At 37.3% G+C, this 17,500-nt stretch overlaps 1 protein-coding gene across 3 annotated transcripts in view; it reads left to right on the top strand.

Moving 5' to 3' along the window:
• LOC136852811 (uncharacterized) overlaps positions 1-17,500 on the top strand; it is a 191,611-nt gene that overhangs the window by 59,268 nt on the left and 114,843 nt on the right. The window contains exon 1 of one of the 3 annotated variants that reach the window (XM_067127817.1): positions 8,649-8,874. The exons of 1 other annotated variant lie outside the window; for it this stretch is intronic. The gene's annotated coding sequence lies outside the window, so the exon portion shown is untranslated. Of the gene's footprint in view, positions 1-8,648; positions 8,875-17,500 lie in introns of those variants that run through there. One more of the 3 variants, XM_067127997.1, reaches the window with a different exon arrangement.

The following is a 17,500-nucleotide window of genomic DNA, read 5'->3' as shown; positions in this document are numbered from 1 at the left end:
TATTTATAATGGCCTATGTTTGTAGGCTTGTTCCATATGCACAGGGCTTTATCTTCTGAATAATAATAATAATAATAATAATAATAATAATAATAATAATAATAATAATAATAATAATAATAATAATATTCTTTGGAAGCTTGAACTTCAATTCAATGGCCCTGTATGCAGGGTTTTCCCATACGGGTAGGGTTCATCTTCTGGATAATAATAATAATAATAATAATAATAATAATAATAATAATAATAATAATAATAATAATAATAATAATAATAATTACGTATTAATTTAATAAGAAAATGTATGAAATTTCTAGCCTAGGAAGAATGATTTAGGTTTTAGCTTCAAATGAAGATATAGGCTATGATTTATTAGCATGGTTGATTGTTAGAAATATGACTGTTTCTTGTAAAATGAAAAAATAGACGATATTATATACATTATTATATATATATATATATATATATATATATATATATATATATATATATATATATATATATGTGTGTGTGTGTGTGTGTGTGTGTCTGTGTGTGTGCGTGTATATGTGTATGTGTATGTGTTTGTGTGTATGTATGTATGCTTACATACTTAACGGCTTAATGTTTACATGCACAAACTCTCACTTCATGAACATACATATTCTTATTTAGCTCCGTATACTGTATTTTATGACCTAAGACGAATATACATGGATACAAACAAATACACCCATACTTCACACATACAATCACACCCCATACACAACTTACCCTCATACACATTAATGCCTTCCAAATGTCAGCGAATAGAGTTATTACAGTAGAACCCGCACGCGACGCAGAACCCCCCCAAAATGTTGTCATGCACCGTTCTTCGCATGACAGAGGAGCCCGAAGGTTGCGTTCCCTGCAGAATAATTCTGAGTCGTCAGAGCAGAGCGCTAAAAAGGTTACGTATGCACTGGTCAATAGGTCAGTATGTCTGCAGCAGGTGAACTTTCTTGCGGTGTCAATGGAAGACTGAAATGTCATCCTGGTATACTGGGTCTCTGCTTTCTGATTTCTGATTTCTCGCATTTGGTGGTTGGTGTTTCAGGCTCTGAATTGCTGTCAAGACTGTCAGTCTGAAGAAGACGAAGAAGAAGAAGAAGAAGAAGAAGAAGAAGAAGAAGAAGAAGGAAGAGATACAGGAGTTGGGCTTGATTTTAGGGGAGATAATAGGCCTACTTTTTTTTTTAATAATTAGAGATTTTGTATATCTGGGGTAGAAAGTAGGCAGTGTCATATCTGGTGGTTGAAGTTTTAAGCTCTTTGCCTCTGTCAAGATTCTTAATCAAAGAAGAAGAAGAAGAAGAAGAGGGGGAGAGATACAGGAATGAAGCTTGATTTTGAAGGAGGTGATAGACTGGGGATTTGGTAATTCGGGGAAAACAGAGGCGGCTAGAGAACACCAACGCTTAGCAAAATTGCAAAAGAAACAGTCACTGCATCGTGCAATCGTAGAAATGATTGATTTCCGTCGGAAAAGCAGGGAAATGTCAGCCTGGCTCTCCTTACGAAGCTGCCTGAGATAAGAGGAACTTCGTATAGCTTTATAAAACAAAATATATAAATCTGAAAAATCATTCGTTTTTACACCATGATTCAAATATTGAAACATCAAGTAAAAATTTATCGGGTTACATAATCTCTGTGTACCAAGCAGCTTGTTGGGTGACAAGATAATATACATGAATGTCGCGCATATCTATGTAATTGTTCCGTGCTTATTTGCTGAATCATTTCAGATGATCTCTATGTTTATCTGCTGTCCTCTTGCATTCATGTCCTTTTGTCTCTTCTAAGTCATCGTTCTTAATAGGGGCATTCTCCAGTGTCTGGTATCAAGCATAGCTTTACTTTTTCGCTTCTGGAGTTTTTTTCTCTATTTGCGAATGTAGTCGTTGCTGATTTTTCTTTTTCACTCTAATTTAAAGGTTCTTGCCTATTTGGTCATTCCGTGCTAAGGTTGACGGGCCTTAATGATTTCGTAATGTTTTCGTTTCAGCTCCAAAGTTTTAAACTTGGTACCTTTAATCTAGTCTCTAGATTCTTGTACGTCTATTGTCTCCTTTCCTCACCCGAGAGAACGCCATGTTTTCACTCCTTCCATCTAACGAAGCCCAAAGCTTTAATCTTCCCACTGTTTAAGGTCCAAAGTTTCAATATTTTTACCTTTAACCTAGAATGTAGAGTCATTTATGTCCATTATATGCTTTCCTCACCCGAGAGAACGCCATCTTTTCACTCCTTTTAACTAACGAAGTTCAAAGATTTAATCTTCCCACCTTTTAAAATTCAAAGTTCCAATATTTCTATCTTTACCCCGGTCTCTAGATTCTTGTATTTCTGTTATCTCGTTTCCTCACCATAGAGAACGCCATCTTTTCACTCCTCTCATCTGCCGAAGTCCTGTAGGAATCTGTTCTCCTCTCAGCTAGATTTCTCATTATCATAAATTGACCTCCAGACGCATCCGGCTGTTAATCAATTCTTTTGCAGATGCCCTACGCGAGTCTTCTACGCCCATCTCGTAATGTATTTTCCCTTAGGGCCCGGTTTCATTTGTTCTTGATCTCGAAAGATGGCGAAAGCTAGTATTCTGTAGGTCTAGGAAGCTCGAGTTATTATGATAGACAAAGTTTTGGGCGGTTTGATCATTCTCTAAGGAAATATCCTTCGTGTTTCTGTGTTTTATCTGTAGTTTAAGCTTTGATCATTCTCTAAGATGGTCCTCGTGTTTCTGTATTTTATCGTTGGTTATGTTTTTGTATAATCAGTGAGAATGGCATAGAGTAACCAGTCTTCGAGTCTGTCAGGTTACGCTTGTTCAGCTGCCTCCGTTTACGCTGATTCTTATAAACTTTTTTTTTTTTTTATCTTTCACCAGGCGGTTTATCGTTTCCATATGGGTTGAGCCGAGCTTTCTCCTCCTCCTCCTCCTCCTCCTCCTCCTCCTCCTCCTCCTCCTCCTCCTCCTCCTCCTCCTCCTCCTCCTCCTCCTCCTCCTCCTCCTCCTCCTCCTCCTCCTTCTTCTTCTTCTTCTTCTTCTTCTTCTTCTTCTTCTTCTTCATGTTTACATTAGGCCGGGGCTAAACAAGAGCACAGAGGTATCCGGCCCCTCGTTTTTAACTCTTAGAAATAACTTGATGTAGAAAGATTAAGAATAACAATAAAGATATTATCAAGAAAACTCAAATTCTGAATGGGACAATGCCTTTGATTTTGGATGCTCTGACTTGAAATACAATCTGCCCTGGAATAAAAGAAATCAGATTACTTCTGACGCTTAGGCAGAAACCTGAGGGGAATGGTACGCCATAACTGAAAGCACAATAAAACCACAATCAGGTCGATCAGTTAAAAATTGATCTTTAAAAAATTTGACCTTGACCTTGAAGTTGATCTGAAAAAACTTATCTTAAAAAAATTGATCTTAAAATTGATCTTCGGCCGTAGCATGGCGTCTCAGGAACACTATTCTTCGACCGCGTAGGTGGTTTGGGTAGTGCCGTCAATGCACCTCACGAGGTGCACTGTAGGCATTGCTTAAGGTTCTTTGCAGCAACCCCTTTCATTCCGTTTACTGTACCTCCATTCATATTCCCTTTCTTCCACCTTGCTATCACCCTTTCCTAACAATTGTTTCATAGTACGACTGCTTTGAGGTTTTCCTTTCGAACCTTTAACTGTCAATTCCCGTCTCAGCGCTGAATGACCTCATAAGTCCCCGCGCTGGGCCTTTTGCCTAAATCCTATATGCATTCATTCATTCATTCATTCGCAATATTCTTCGACTTTCAGTTATTATTATTATTATTATTATTATTATTATTATTATTATTATTATTATTATTATTATTATTATTATTATTATTAACGTTTGCTTATTATTATCAACGTGAAATATTGCAGAACGATGCAACACCAGCCAAGATAAGACTGAACTTTCCCAGCCACGGGGGGATGCAACATAAAATGAAATTCTTGCCAACTCTTCCCCACTTCATTACGTTACTGGAATGTTTTTTTTTCTTTGCAGTTGCTGGGGAAGAAGAGCAATTGCAAAAGGGGGGAGGGGTGGAGGAGGGAAATAGGAAACACATTGGGAGTTCCTTTACAAGCAAAAATCTTCACTTATTTGATAGCATGACCTCAAGGATCATCCGATATGAGAGATAGTTATGTTGATATGAAAACTTAATGGAAACCATATTGAGAGAGAGAGAGAGAGAGAGGGGGGGAACACATAAGAAGTAAACGGAAGCATAAACAGAAGTCTTAGGAAATGGTATTTCTGACGAGAGAGAGAGAGAGAGAGAGAGAGAGAGAGAGAGAGAGAGAGAGAGAGCATTTTGAGAGGGAATACGTAAGAATTAAAGGGAAGCACAAACATAAATCTTAGAAAAAGGTAATCTGACGAGAGAGAGAGAGAGAGAGAGAGAGAGAGAGAGAGAGAGAGAGAGAGAGAGAGAGAGAGAGAGAGCACAAAAGGAGCGAAGAGAAGCAATAACTGCAATCCTATAAAATAAAGACCTTACAAGAGAGAGAGAGAGAGAGAGAGAGAGAGAGAGAGAGAGAGAGAGAGAGAGAGACCTTACCTTACAGACCTTACAATTCGTTCGGGTTGCCCCAGGTCCCTCAGTGTGAGGCACCTTTGATGTCTACCAGAGTTTGCTAACGCATCTTCCGGTATATTTTGCATCTTCCAGTCTTGGATGGTCTGGGATGCATCTTAGATATTTGTCGAGCTTATTCTTAAACACATCTACGCTCACTCCTGTTATGTTCCTCAGATGAGCTGGTAGCGCATTGAATAGACGCTGCATTATCGATGCTGGTGCGTGGTGGATTAATGTCCTGTGTGCTTTCCTTAATTTTCCTGGTATAGTTTTTGGCACTATTAATCTACCTCTGCTTGCTCTTTTTGATAATTTTAGTTCCATGATGTTTTCGGTAATTCCTTCTATCTGTTTCCATGCTTGAATTACCATGTAGCGTTCTCTTCTCCTTTCAAGACTATATAAATTTAAGAATTGTAGTCTTTCCCAGTAGTCAAGGTCCTTAACTTCTTCTATTCTAGCTGTAAATGACCTTTGTACACTCTCTATTTGTGCAATATCCTTTTGGTAGTGTGGGTACCATATTATATTGCAATATTCAAGTGGACTACGTACGTACGTTTTATAAAGCATAATCATGTGTTCAGCTTTTCTAGTTTTGAAGTGCCGGAACAACATTCCCATTTTTGCTTTGCATTTTGCCAATAAATTGCTATTTGATCATTGGATAACATATTCTATTCAACATCACACCAAGGTCTTTAACTGCTTCCTTGTTTGTGATTGTCTCATTATTAGGTCCTTTATATGCATATAGCATTCCTACTTTATCACCATAGTTCATTGATTCAAATTTATCAGAGTTAAATACCATCCTATTTATCTCTGCCCATTTATATATTTTGTTTAGGTCTCTTTGTAGCGAGTTCCTATCTTCATCACAAGCAATTTCTCTACTTATTCTTGTGTCATCTGCGAAACTTCTTACTACTGAGTCCTTAACATTACTGTCTATGTCTGCAATCATAATCACAAACAGCAATGCAGCTAACACCGTACCCTGTGGTACACCGGATATTACCGTAGCTTCATCCGATTTCTCATCGTTTGCAATCACTATCTGTTTTCTATTTTGCAAAAATTCTTTTATCCATCTTCCTACTTTGTCAACAATGTTATGTTTTCTAAGAGAGAGAGAGAGAGAGAGAGAGGTCCCAAATAAGGGACCTGTTTGCCGAGCAATGGACTCAACCAACAAAGTGTATTTGCGGGTTGAATGAGGTGATGACTATCTCTGCCCCTTACCGAGTATAAGAAAAAGAACATTACATATAAATGGTATTTGTAATTTTTTGGTTGGTTTATATTTGTTCTCTCTCTCTCTCTCTCTCTCTCTCTCTCTCTCTCTCTCTCTCTCTCTCTCTCTCTCTCTCCTATTCATTTACGAAAATATTTCCCTGTGTATTCATAATGTTTTATCCCATTCATTCATGAATGTAGTACCCCATTCATTCATAAATGTATTGCCCCATTCATTCATGAATGTATTACCCCATCCATTCGTGAATGTATTACCCCATTCACTTATGATTCTCCATGTGTTCATGAAGGTACTACCTCATTCTTTCATGAATGTATTGCCCCCTTCATTCATGAACGTATTACCAGATTCGTTCATGATTCCCCATCTGTTCATGAACGTATTACCCCATTCATTCATGAATGTATTGCCCCATTCATTCATGAACGTTTTACCCTATGTATTCTTGAATGTTTTATCCCATTCATTCATGAACGTATTGCCCCATTCATTCATGTATATATTGCCCCATTAATTCATGAACGTATTACCCCATTCGTTCATGAACGTATTACCCGATTCGTTCATGAACGTATTTTTGTCCATTGCGTCACGTTATTACCGCTAATTTTTTTGCAGGAATTTAAAATCGCGACGCTAAATTTAGTCTTCTTCTTTCATTCATAATGATTTCTGTGAAGTCCCTCCCCTTACCACCATTAAATCCGGAGTGATCTTCGTGATTTCCTCTTGAAACAGAATGGTTATGCTCTGAACAATTCCTTCGAGAGAGAGTCCTTTTTAGAGTCCTTTCAGAGAGCCCTTGGGCATTTTTCCTTTCCTAACGATGAGAAGGACTCCTCTGCAGCCCTTTGGTAGGACCTTAGGCAAGAGAGAGTGATTTTATTTGTTAATTCTTGGTTCAAGAATGTTTTAATTCGAAATCAATTCAGTGTATAAAATCTAGTTGGTTTTCTGTAAAAGAAAACTATTGAGCCGACTTTGTCTGTCCGTCCGCACTTTATTCTGTCCGCACTTTTTTCTTCCCGTCCACACTTTATTTTGTCCGCACTTTTTCTGTACGCCCTCAGAGCTTAAAAGCTACTACGGCTAAAGGGCTGCAAATTGGTATGTTGATCATTCACCCTCCAATCATCAAACATACGAAATTGCAGCAATTTAGATATAAACAGTATCAAACAGTACTTAAAGAGTGTGACATAAAGAAAGTAAAAGACAATGAAGCTTAATGATCAAAACACACACAGGCCAATGGGCTAGTTGCGACTGTCCAGTTTAAAATGATTGACTATGATACAAGCAAGAAATTTCACACCAGAAGCTAATAGCAATAAATATTTCATGCCTAAAGCTTACAATGTGGAAGTTAACTTACAACTGAAAGGAAGAACGGGTCACGAATTTTTGTAATCAAAATACACCCATAAATCAAGTAATAAAGACACATTTTCCTATTTACTAATTTGAAATACGTGAATAACAACAGTCTTAACGCACCTTTCCACAGAAAATCTCAGATATTAATATAATTCAGTGTGTGTGTGTGTGTGTGTTTGTGTGTGTGTGTGTGTGTGTGTGTGTGTATGTATCTCCACGAACAAAAATATATGTTAATCTAAAAAGTTTATATTTTTATTTCTTTTGTTTTTATTTTATTCTCTTATTTTTTTTATACAGTTAATTTATTTTTTATTATAATCTAGTTAAATGTCCGCGGCCCACCTGGAAGCAACAGTTTGAAGACCACTGGTTTAAACGCTTGTATAGGTACAGACATTTGTGTAGACATTTCATGCAGACATGGACATTTGTGTAGACATTTCATTTAGACATAGACATTTGTGTAGACATTTCATTTAGACATAGACATTTGTTTAGACATTCATTTAGACATATACATTTGTGTAGACATTTCATATAGGCAGACATTTGCTCAGAAATTTTGTTTAGACGTAGACATTTACTTAAACATTTGTTTAGACGTAGACATTTATTTAAACAATGGTTTAGGCATACATTGTTTAGACATTTTGCTTAGATGTAGACATTTCTTTAGACATTTTCTTTAGACGTAGACACTTGTTTAGACATTTGTGTAGACATAAACACTTGTTGAAACATAGACATTTGTTTAGACAATTTGTTTAGACGTAGGCATTTTTTTAGACATTCTGCTTAGACGCAGACATTACAAAAGTTCATTTAAAGATTCGTCTCGAGAAATTGACACCGGGCGCTTGGTAAGGGGGGGGGGTGGATGGATGGGGGCAGTCTCGTATCTAATAAACGAACAGCAAGAACTCCCTCCCCCTCCCCTCCCACTCCCCTCCCCCTCCCGGTGAAAACAGACTGTCTGTCTCTCTTTTCGGTCCTTCTACCACCTCCCTTCCCCTACCTTCCCCGTCTCTCTCTCTCTCTCTCTCTCTCTCTCTCTCTTTCGTTATATATATATGTAAATTATATATATATATATATATATATATATATATATATATATATATTCATTTATATACCGGAAATTCTGTTGGTCTGTCAGTCTGGGATATCATATTCTTCCTCTCCTCTTCTCGCTCTCTCCCTCTCTCTCTCTCTCTTTCTCCCTTTCTTTCTCTATTCCCTCTCCTTCTCTCTCTCCACTTCCCCTCTTCCGCCTCCTCCTCCTCCTCCCCTCTCCTGTCGGCGTGGTGGCTCCCCTTCCCAAGGGCTGCCTGCCTGCCTGCCTGCCGTGTGCTAAGGCTGAGAGAGAGAGAGAGAGAGAGAGAGAGAGAGAGAGAGAGGGAGAGAGAGAGAGAGAGAGAGCGGTCCGGTAGACCGGGCCCCTTCAGTCGCTGCTGCGCTCTGACCGAGGTAACATCGCCGAAAACCCTTCTCTCTCTCTCTCACACTCTTTCTCTCTCGGTGGCCTTCCTCTACCCCAACTCCGACGGACACTCTAGCATAACGGCCCGTCACAAGCAGCACTATACCAAGGTAAGGAAGGTTTAGCCCTCAGAAGGCTTTCCCTGAAATGTTTTCCCCGAATCTTTGTGTCGAGTGTATTTTTTTTTTCTGTTGAGATTTCCGTCTCTCGTTTTATTGATTTGACGAGAAAGATTTTTGGCAGTGTGTTTTTTGTCATGTAAGGGCCACCCTGAAGTGTTTTTTTTTTTTTTCAAAGATCGGTTTTTTGGGCGGTTTTGTGTTCCCCTTGGGCGTGTTTGGAGTGAGAGGGATTTCTATATGTGTGTGAGAGAGAGAGAGAGAGAGAGAAAGAGATCAATTTTTGCATGGCCGTTTTATGTGTCATGAAGATGTTTTGACCTACAGGGTTTTGCGAGGGTCAGTGAGATAGAAAAACCTTGTTTTTTTAAGTTTATTACCCGAAGGGGGACATCTATAGCAAACGAGAGAATTGTGAGCAAATGAGAGAGAGTGAGAAAGAGAGAGTGAAAGAGCTCCACCCCCGGTACCAGCCTGCTTTCGTTATCATGACCTGGCGTGCTTATACAAGTTCATATTTGAGATCTCGTGCCTTTGTCCTTCATAAATCTGAGTCCTACCAAACAGTGTGACCTTCCTTTTTTATCCTGATTCCGTCATTTTAATCCTGGACCCTCCACCAAACTTTATCCTCCTCCCTTCATTGTGGTATGTCAATCGCGCCAATGAAAATCAATAATTGAAGCCCCCACTTGCAAACTGACATCGATAACGCGGGCCCTATCGCCTGTTGTGTTTCTCTCTTTTTACGTAAGACGAGGAGAGGAATAATCAGCTGTGGTTTTGACAAGTGTACACAGGAAAGTAATCGAAATGAAAATAAAATCTCGATAGGTGATCATCTGGGCGAGTGGACTCTGCTAACCAGAGCGATCCGGTGATTTACAGTATATGCCTAGTGTTAGACGAATGTGTTTTATTGTGCTTTCCCAGAGGTTTGATCCCTTCTCAGATTGGAGATTACCTTCTTTTTCGTATTTTCCAAGAGGTTTCAACAGCGAAGTTTCCTGGTACCAGGACCTGAGACCTGAAAGAATTTGGGAGGTGCAAGGTTTTCCTGTTTTTTTGTAACAGACTCTGGAAAGCTTCCAGAATAGAAGAAACTGAAAAATATTGTTTACAGTCTTCCAGGCTAATCCTTTGGAACTGAGACGTGGAAAAATCCGACAAGATTCAATGTTTCTTTAGAAATGGAAGCTGAAAATACTTCCAGTCTTCCAGGTTTTATGCAAAGAAGACTTGGAAATCTTCCAAGAAATCAAGTTTCATGGAAAGGAGATTTGAAATGCTTCCAGGCTTCCAAGTTTTATGGAAATCAAGCAGAAAAGCCGTTAATATAAACAAACTTATGGAAAGAACTGTAAAATTCCCGATCTCCCATGTCTCATGGAAAGAAGGCTGAGAACTTCCAAGTTTCCTGATCGGTTAGAAATGAGACCTGGAAGGATATCCAGGAATCCAGACCTCTGGAAAGGGTGTTATCGAAGCAAAACATCATAAATACATTTCAAGTTCACCCATGGATGACCATTTTGCATAATGTCTGTTTCATGACTGGTTTATCCCTTTCCAGGCAGTTAGAAATGTGACCTGGAAGGATTTTCAGGATTCCAGACCTCTGGAAAGGATGACGTCGAAACACAACATAAATGCGACATCTCAGGTTCACCCTTGGAAGATCATTTTGTTTAATATCTGGTTCATGACTGATTCATCTGTCATTCATCTTGAGGAGGGGAATAATAATGAGACTGACAGTTATTAGACCGAATCTTCCTGAAATCGAGTGCGCAGAAAATCTGTCAAATCCAGAAATGACAAAGCGCTTTGTTTGTGTGGCGCATTGCGCCTGTCAAGTCCGATGCTTCAAAGGTTACTGTTTGTTTGTTTGTTTGTTTGAAGGTTCTCTCTCTCTCTCTCTCTCTCTCTCTCTCTCTCTCTCTCTCTCTCTCTCTCTCTCTCTCTCTCTCACTTATACTGTCTTGCAAAGCACTTACGTACGAGTGACTGAGCAACTTTCCTGTTGGGATTTTAGACTATTGTCTTGATATGGTAGCGATTATATAATTAGAACCAGGATCTAATTTAGGTTAGTTAATGTATTTTGGGGCTAATTTCACTTATCATGAGTCGAAGCCTAAAATATTTAAATTATTTCCGCCTTGCTAATCAACACAGTCATGACAAAACAACCGCCACTCAAGAAATGAGTTTTAGGAGAAACTTCACCTTTTTACCTGAAGGAGGGATCTACATCGCCTCTACGTCATTTTTACCTTCTTGTCCCTTACGTAACCCCCTTCCTCCAATTGGTTTCTCCATTCCAATATCCCGAAGGCAAGGCAAACACCCCCCTACATATCAAGTCTTCCTCCGTCTCCATCATTCTCGACGGCACCGCTGAGGGAGGAGGGATCCTTTCTCGGCGATCCAAAAGCCATATACTCTGTCCCTCAGGTAAAATAAGGAAGTTCTCCCTCACACCTGGTCCCATTTCATTCTCTTTTCCCCTGTCTCTTCGTCTTTTCCAACGAGAGAGAGAGAGAGAGAGAGAGAGAGAGAGAGAGAGAGAGAGAGAGAGAGAGAGAGAGAGAAGGAAGTGTTAGGTAATTCAGAATAAAAGATTTGTGTTCCTACCTTGGTGGGAAATATTTCCGTTTACAATTAATTACATTAACTGGGACATTAAGCTATGTTGCAGGCCTTCTTCCTTAGAGAGAGAGAGAGAGAGAGAGAGAGAGAGAGAGAGAGAGAGAGAGAGAGAGAGAGAGAAGGAAGTAAGTGTTAGGTAATTCAGAATGAAAGAACTATGCACCTACCTTGGTTGGGAATATTTCCGTTTACAGTTAATTAGCTCTACCTTCTTAGCTGGGGCATAAAATTGCAGGCCTTCTTCCTCTGAGAGAGAGAGAGAGAGAGAGAGAGAGAGAGAGAGAGACTGAAACATCTGGGAGGGATATCAGAAACAGATTGCGGAACTGACGATGTAATGGACCTCGATGAATCAATATGTGGGGTTTTATGTGCAAGGTAAATGCTCTCTCTCTCTCTCTCTCTCTCTCTCTCTCTCTCTCTTTGTGGAAAAAAGCCTGGATTGGTTCGTTACTGGAAAGTCACTTATGACGGTTCGAAAGGACTTTGGTGCTGATCACCTATTGTTCAGGAAAAGGAGGCATCTCCTTTCTTCTTCTTCTTCTTCTTCTTCTTCTTCTTCTTCTTCTTCTTCTTCTTCTTCTTCTTAACTTTCATTTGCTGTCCCTTATCTTATGACTAGCTTACATAATTTCTAGATGGTACTCTTATCAGACTTTCATGTAGAAGTTGTACTTCCTCTTCAATAATCGTCTCGTGATTGGATCATAATCATGAATCATAATCATGGAATATAATTATGCAAAATTATCATGATAATTTTTCATAATTACAAGACTATTTATCTCAATAACATGTTACTCAGGAATTATCCAATGGGGCAAATCAGCTTCAAAATGAAAAAAACTCTTGGCACCCCACATTGATAATTTTCAAACCGGATAGTCAGTGACCGTGGTAATTGTAACGCAAGAAAACTCACAGTCAATCAATCAGTTGTAACCATGGAGATGTCAGATTTCCGAGTTGTAACGCCAAATAACTGACAGTCAATCAATCAGTTGTAACCGGGAAGAAGATATCAGTTTTCTGGTAGTTGTGACGCCAGATAATTCACTGTCAAACAATCAGTTCTAACCGGATAGCTATAAAATTCGTATTCGATCTTTCAATATAAAAAAACCAATAGGCCTATGCAGTAAATGTGCCTCGCTGTCGAACTCCTCAGCTTCAGAGGTCCTTTATTCCTCACGCCGTTGGACTTTGGAACAGCCTCCCTGAAGATGTTGTGAGGTTGGAGCCTAAAATCTCAAGCTATTTTGCAATGAATTGCCACCCTAATGCAGTTCTCCTCGTATTTTATTATTTACTGACATTTTTATCTGTTTATATATTAATTTGTTAATTTGTTTTTTTTTTCTAATTACCCTACTTTCTGTATTTCATATTACCTTCAGTTACTTCTTTCAATTGAACACCGTATTCTTTGGAAGCTTGAATTTCAAGTCAGTAGCTCCTGTGTGAAGACTTGTTCCATGTGAATAGGGTTCATCTTCTGAACAACAACAACAACAACAACAATAATAATAATAATAATAATAATAATAATAATAATAATAATAATAATAATAATAATAATAATAATAATAATAATAATAATAATAATAATAATATCTTCGGAAGCTTGAATTTCAAGTCAGTTGCTCCCGTGTGAAGACTTGTTCCATATGAATAGGGTTCATCTTCTAAATAATAATAATAATAATAATAATAATAATAATAATAATAATAATAATAATAATAATAATAATAATAATAATGAGATGCTGTCAAAACAACGAGAAACTTGGAGTCTCTTAGTACCTACGGTCTCCATACCTGTGGTCTATCGGGCAACTGAATAATAATAATAATAATAATAATAATAATAATAATAATAATAATAATAATAATAATAATAACAGAAATGACTTCTCACGTGACATGTACGGGCGAACACGCACTCATCAGTAATCTAAATCACATCTGTATCAGGAAATTCTCCTACGCTGCATTTACATAAAATTTCAGAATCCAGGTTCTGTAATCATGGATTTCGTGACGACTGAATTTCTGGACTGCATGAAATACCTCGACCATGTAAATGGGAATCGATTGTTTGAGTAATTTGTATTTTTTTTAATACCCTCTTGTGATATTTCATGTTGACTGGTTAATGTAGGACCTAATTGGTTATTTTTTGTTTAATTTGTTTTGTTTTGTTAGGTACAGGTTTTTTGGCATTTTGCTTTTTGGAATTGTTACCTTTGCTTGCCTGTAATGTCCATTCAGGATTTGTATATATATATATATATATATATATATATATATATATATATATATATATATATATATATATTTTATGTGTGTTTATATATATGTGTGTGTGTGTGTATCAAAGAAGAAATTAGACGAGATGTATACTTTCTGTTTCAGTAAACACACATACACACTCACTCACACGTACATACACACATACCACACACCCTATATATATATATATATATATATATATATATATATATATATATATATATATATATATATATATATATATATATATGTATGTATATAGCTGCCTTGCTAGACTAGATAATTTCCTGATTGTTAATATTTCCCTTCATTTGAGATTACACATCGTCTTATAAAACTATCAGCACTTAAACCATACATGAAGTTAATTCAATTATCTTATATATTCATTACTCTTTCAATAACAGTCTACATAAACTTCGGCCATTCTCTGTTGTGATTATCATCCTAAGCCTCATTTCCCTTTTTGCTTTTCAGTCTTTGAAATAAATTTGTCTTTTTTTTATCATGCTTTCCATCTTCTAAATTCATAACACTTCAATTTTTTTTCCTGCATCGTAAATTCTCTTCTTGCATCCCCGCTCCTTCCTTGTTTGTTTGTTTTTTTCCACTTCCCTTTCCATTCTGTTATTTTCTCCTGTATCTATATTTTCACGTTCACCTCGTCGTGTTTTTGTTTGTAAACAAAGTCGGATTTGCCAAAAGATAAATGAAGAAATAAATGAAATATAAAAATAAACAATCATATTCAGTCGCATCAGAAAGGACGCTTATTGTGATTGGGTGTGGTAGCAGAACTTCCTGTTGAATAAGCGGAGGTCTCAAGGCCATTTATCTATTTATGAATCAAATAGATAATTAACTTAATTAATAATTAATTTATTGATTAATGAATTGATTTACTTATTTATTTATTTATCTATTTGTTTATTTATTATTTTATGAGAGCGTGACAGACATGTCTGTCAAAATCGAACCTAGTTATAGTCACGAAATATGTTAGTGTACTCTCCTCTGAAGTGATACGAAACCGCCCTTTTAAAAATAGGATATTAAATACACTGATTCATGGAAACACTGAAGAAAGGAGGGAGTTCCACTTCCTGGTAGTGAATGGCATGAAAGAACCATAAGCCCGGTTGACTCTTAAGTTCATAAAGTCCGTCACTTGATTTCCGACAGATATTTCCTCTCTCATTCTTCCTTTTAATTTTCTGTAAAAGAAAACTATTGAGATGGCTATTCGTCTGTCCGTCCGCACTTTTTCCGTCCGCCCTCAGATCTTAAAAACTACAGAGGCTAGAGGGCTGCAAATTGGTGTGTGGATCATCCACTTTCCAGTCATCAAACATACTAAATTGTAGCCCTCTAGCCTCGGTAGTTTTGATTTTATTTAAGATTAAAGTTAGTAATAATCGTGCTTCTGGCAACGATATAGGACAGGCCACCACCGGGCCGTGATTAAAGTTTTATGGGCCGCGGCTCATGCAGCATTATACCGAGACCACCGAAAGATAGATCTATTTTCGGTGGCCTTGGTTATGCGCTGTACAGAAAACTCGGTTGTGCCGGAGAAACTTCGGCGGATTTATTACTTGTTTCTTTACACTTTTCCTCAAATCTATTTTATACTTTTCTCCCTATTTTATTTCTTAATTTATTTAGCACTGGCATTCTAGATATTTAAACCCCTAGCATGTTTATTCCATAGTTGCCCTGATACTAAGGGATATGCCCCTATTGATTTCAACGTTTAGCAAAATTAAACTTGTGTTTCAGAATGGTCTTGTAGCGTGAATGTTCCCTATTTACCCTTTTAAATCTTTATTTAATTCTTTAATTCCATATTTATTATTTTAATTCCCTATTTACCCTTTTAATTCCATATTTATCCTTTAAATTTTCTACTTATCCTTTTAATTCCCTATTTACTATTTTAATTCCTTATTTACCCTTTTAATTCCATATTTAAATTTTTAGTTCCCTATTTACCCTTTTAATTCCATATATACCTTTTTAATTCCCTATTTACCCTTTTAATTCCATATTTACCCTTGTAATTCCATATATACCTTTTCAATTCCCTATTTACCCTTTTAATTCATATTCAAATGAGTTTCTCCTGGTCTTTTGGGAACTGGCATGATTTTCCCTATTTAGTTCAGACTATAGCTGAAAGATAATCTACTCACATTAGTCCTTAGTATAAATCTTCCATATTTACTATAAATTGCTGAATGAATCTTCTTTACTTCCACTGGCCTCCCTATTAAATCTTCCCTATAAATGCTAATACATAGAATGAGTCTATTCTACTTTACGGGTAGTGCCGTCAGTGCACCTCATGCAGTGCACTGTAGGCATTACTTAAGGTTCTTTGCAGCGCGCCTTCGGCCCCTAGCTGCAACCCCTTTCGTTCCTTTTACTGTACCTCCTTTCATATTCTCTTTCTTCCATCTTACTTTCCGCAACCCTCTCCTAACAATCGATTCATAGTGCAGCTGCGAGGTTTTCCTCCTGTTACGCCTTTCAAACATTTTTACTGTCAGTTTCCGTCTCAGCGCTGATTGACTTCATAGGTCCCAGTGCTTGGCCCTTGGCCTAAATTCTATATTCAGTTCAGTTCAGTTCATACCGATACGTAGGATGGGAATACCTTACTTACGCTAATTCTTTTTATAAATCTTCCCTGCTTACGTTAATCTATTGGGTCAATCTACGACCATTGCTCTGAGCCTGGGGGTTCAATCTGCCGCTAATCTGTTAAGGGATTCTGCCACACTTAAATCATCCCACAGTATAATAAATCTTCCCCGTTCCTTTTAAACTATTGCATAAATCTGCTTTGCTAAAGTATAATCTTCCCTGTTCATTATAAAGCATAGAAGGAACCTGTTAGATTCATGCTGACTTACAGTATAAATCTTCCCTGTACAGCTTTGCCTATAGTATAATCTTCCTTATTTTTTTTATAAAGTGTAGAAGGAGTCCATTAGATTCACGGTAACTTACAGTATAAATCTTCCCTATTCTGCGTTGCTAATAATATAATCTTCCCTGTTTTTTTATAAACTATAGAAGGAGTCTATTAGATTCACGCTGACTTACAGTATAAATCTTCCCTATTCTGCGTTGCCTATAATATAATCTTCCCTGTTCTTTATAAACTATAGAAGGAGTCTATTAGATTCACGCTAACTCATAGAATAAATCTTCCCTATTCATTTGAATACCTGGCATAGATCTCCCGTATTCATCCTTACTCACAGGATGAATCATCTCTCTCAACTCTGAACCCACAGCGTAGATATTGCTTCCTAGTGTCAAAATGGGACGTGACTCATTGCTATTCTTTATTAAGCATGAATGTCATGTTTATTGCGTAGTCTTTCAAGCATATTCTTTCATTCTTTGAATGTGAATCACAAATTCTTTCTTCCCCTACTCACGTCAGGGTTTGTCTGAATGCATTGTTTCATTCAGGAATGTTTTCTTATAATCACATCTCGTAACGTTCCTTAAATTCCTTCCTAATGGTTATTGAAGTGTTTAATTTGTGTATTCGTACACAGACACACAAACATATACATATACATATATGTAGTTATATATTATATATATAAATACATATACACACATATATATACATATACATATACATATATATCTGCAT

Source organism: Macrobrachium rosenbergii, chromosome 1, assembly GCF_040412425.1.
Source record: "Macrobrachium rosenbergii isolate ZJJX-2024 chromosome 1, ASM4041242v1, whole genome shotgun sequence".
In the NCBI taxonomy this organism is placed as follows: Eukaryota; Metazoa; Arthropoda; class Malacostraca; order Decapoda; family Palaemonidae; genus Macrobrachium; species Macrobrachium rosenbergii.
The sequence above is the reverse complement of the archived record's forward strand: the minus strand, read 5'-3'. Positions and strand labels throughout refer to the sequence as shown.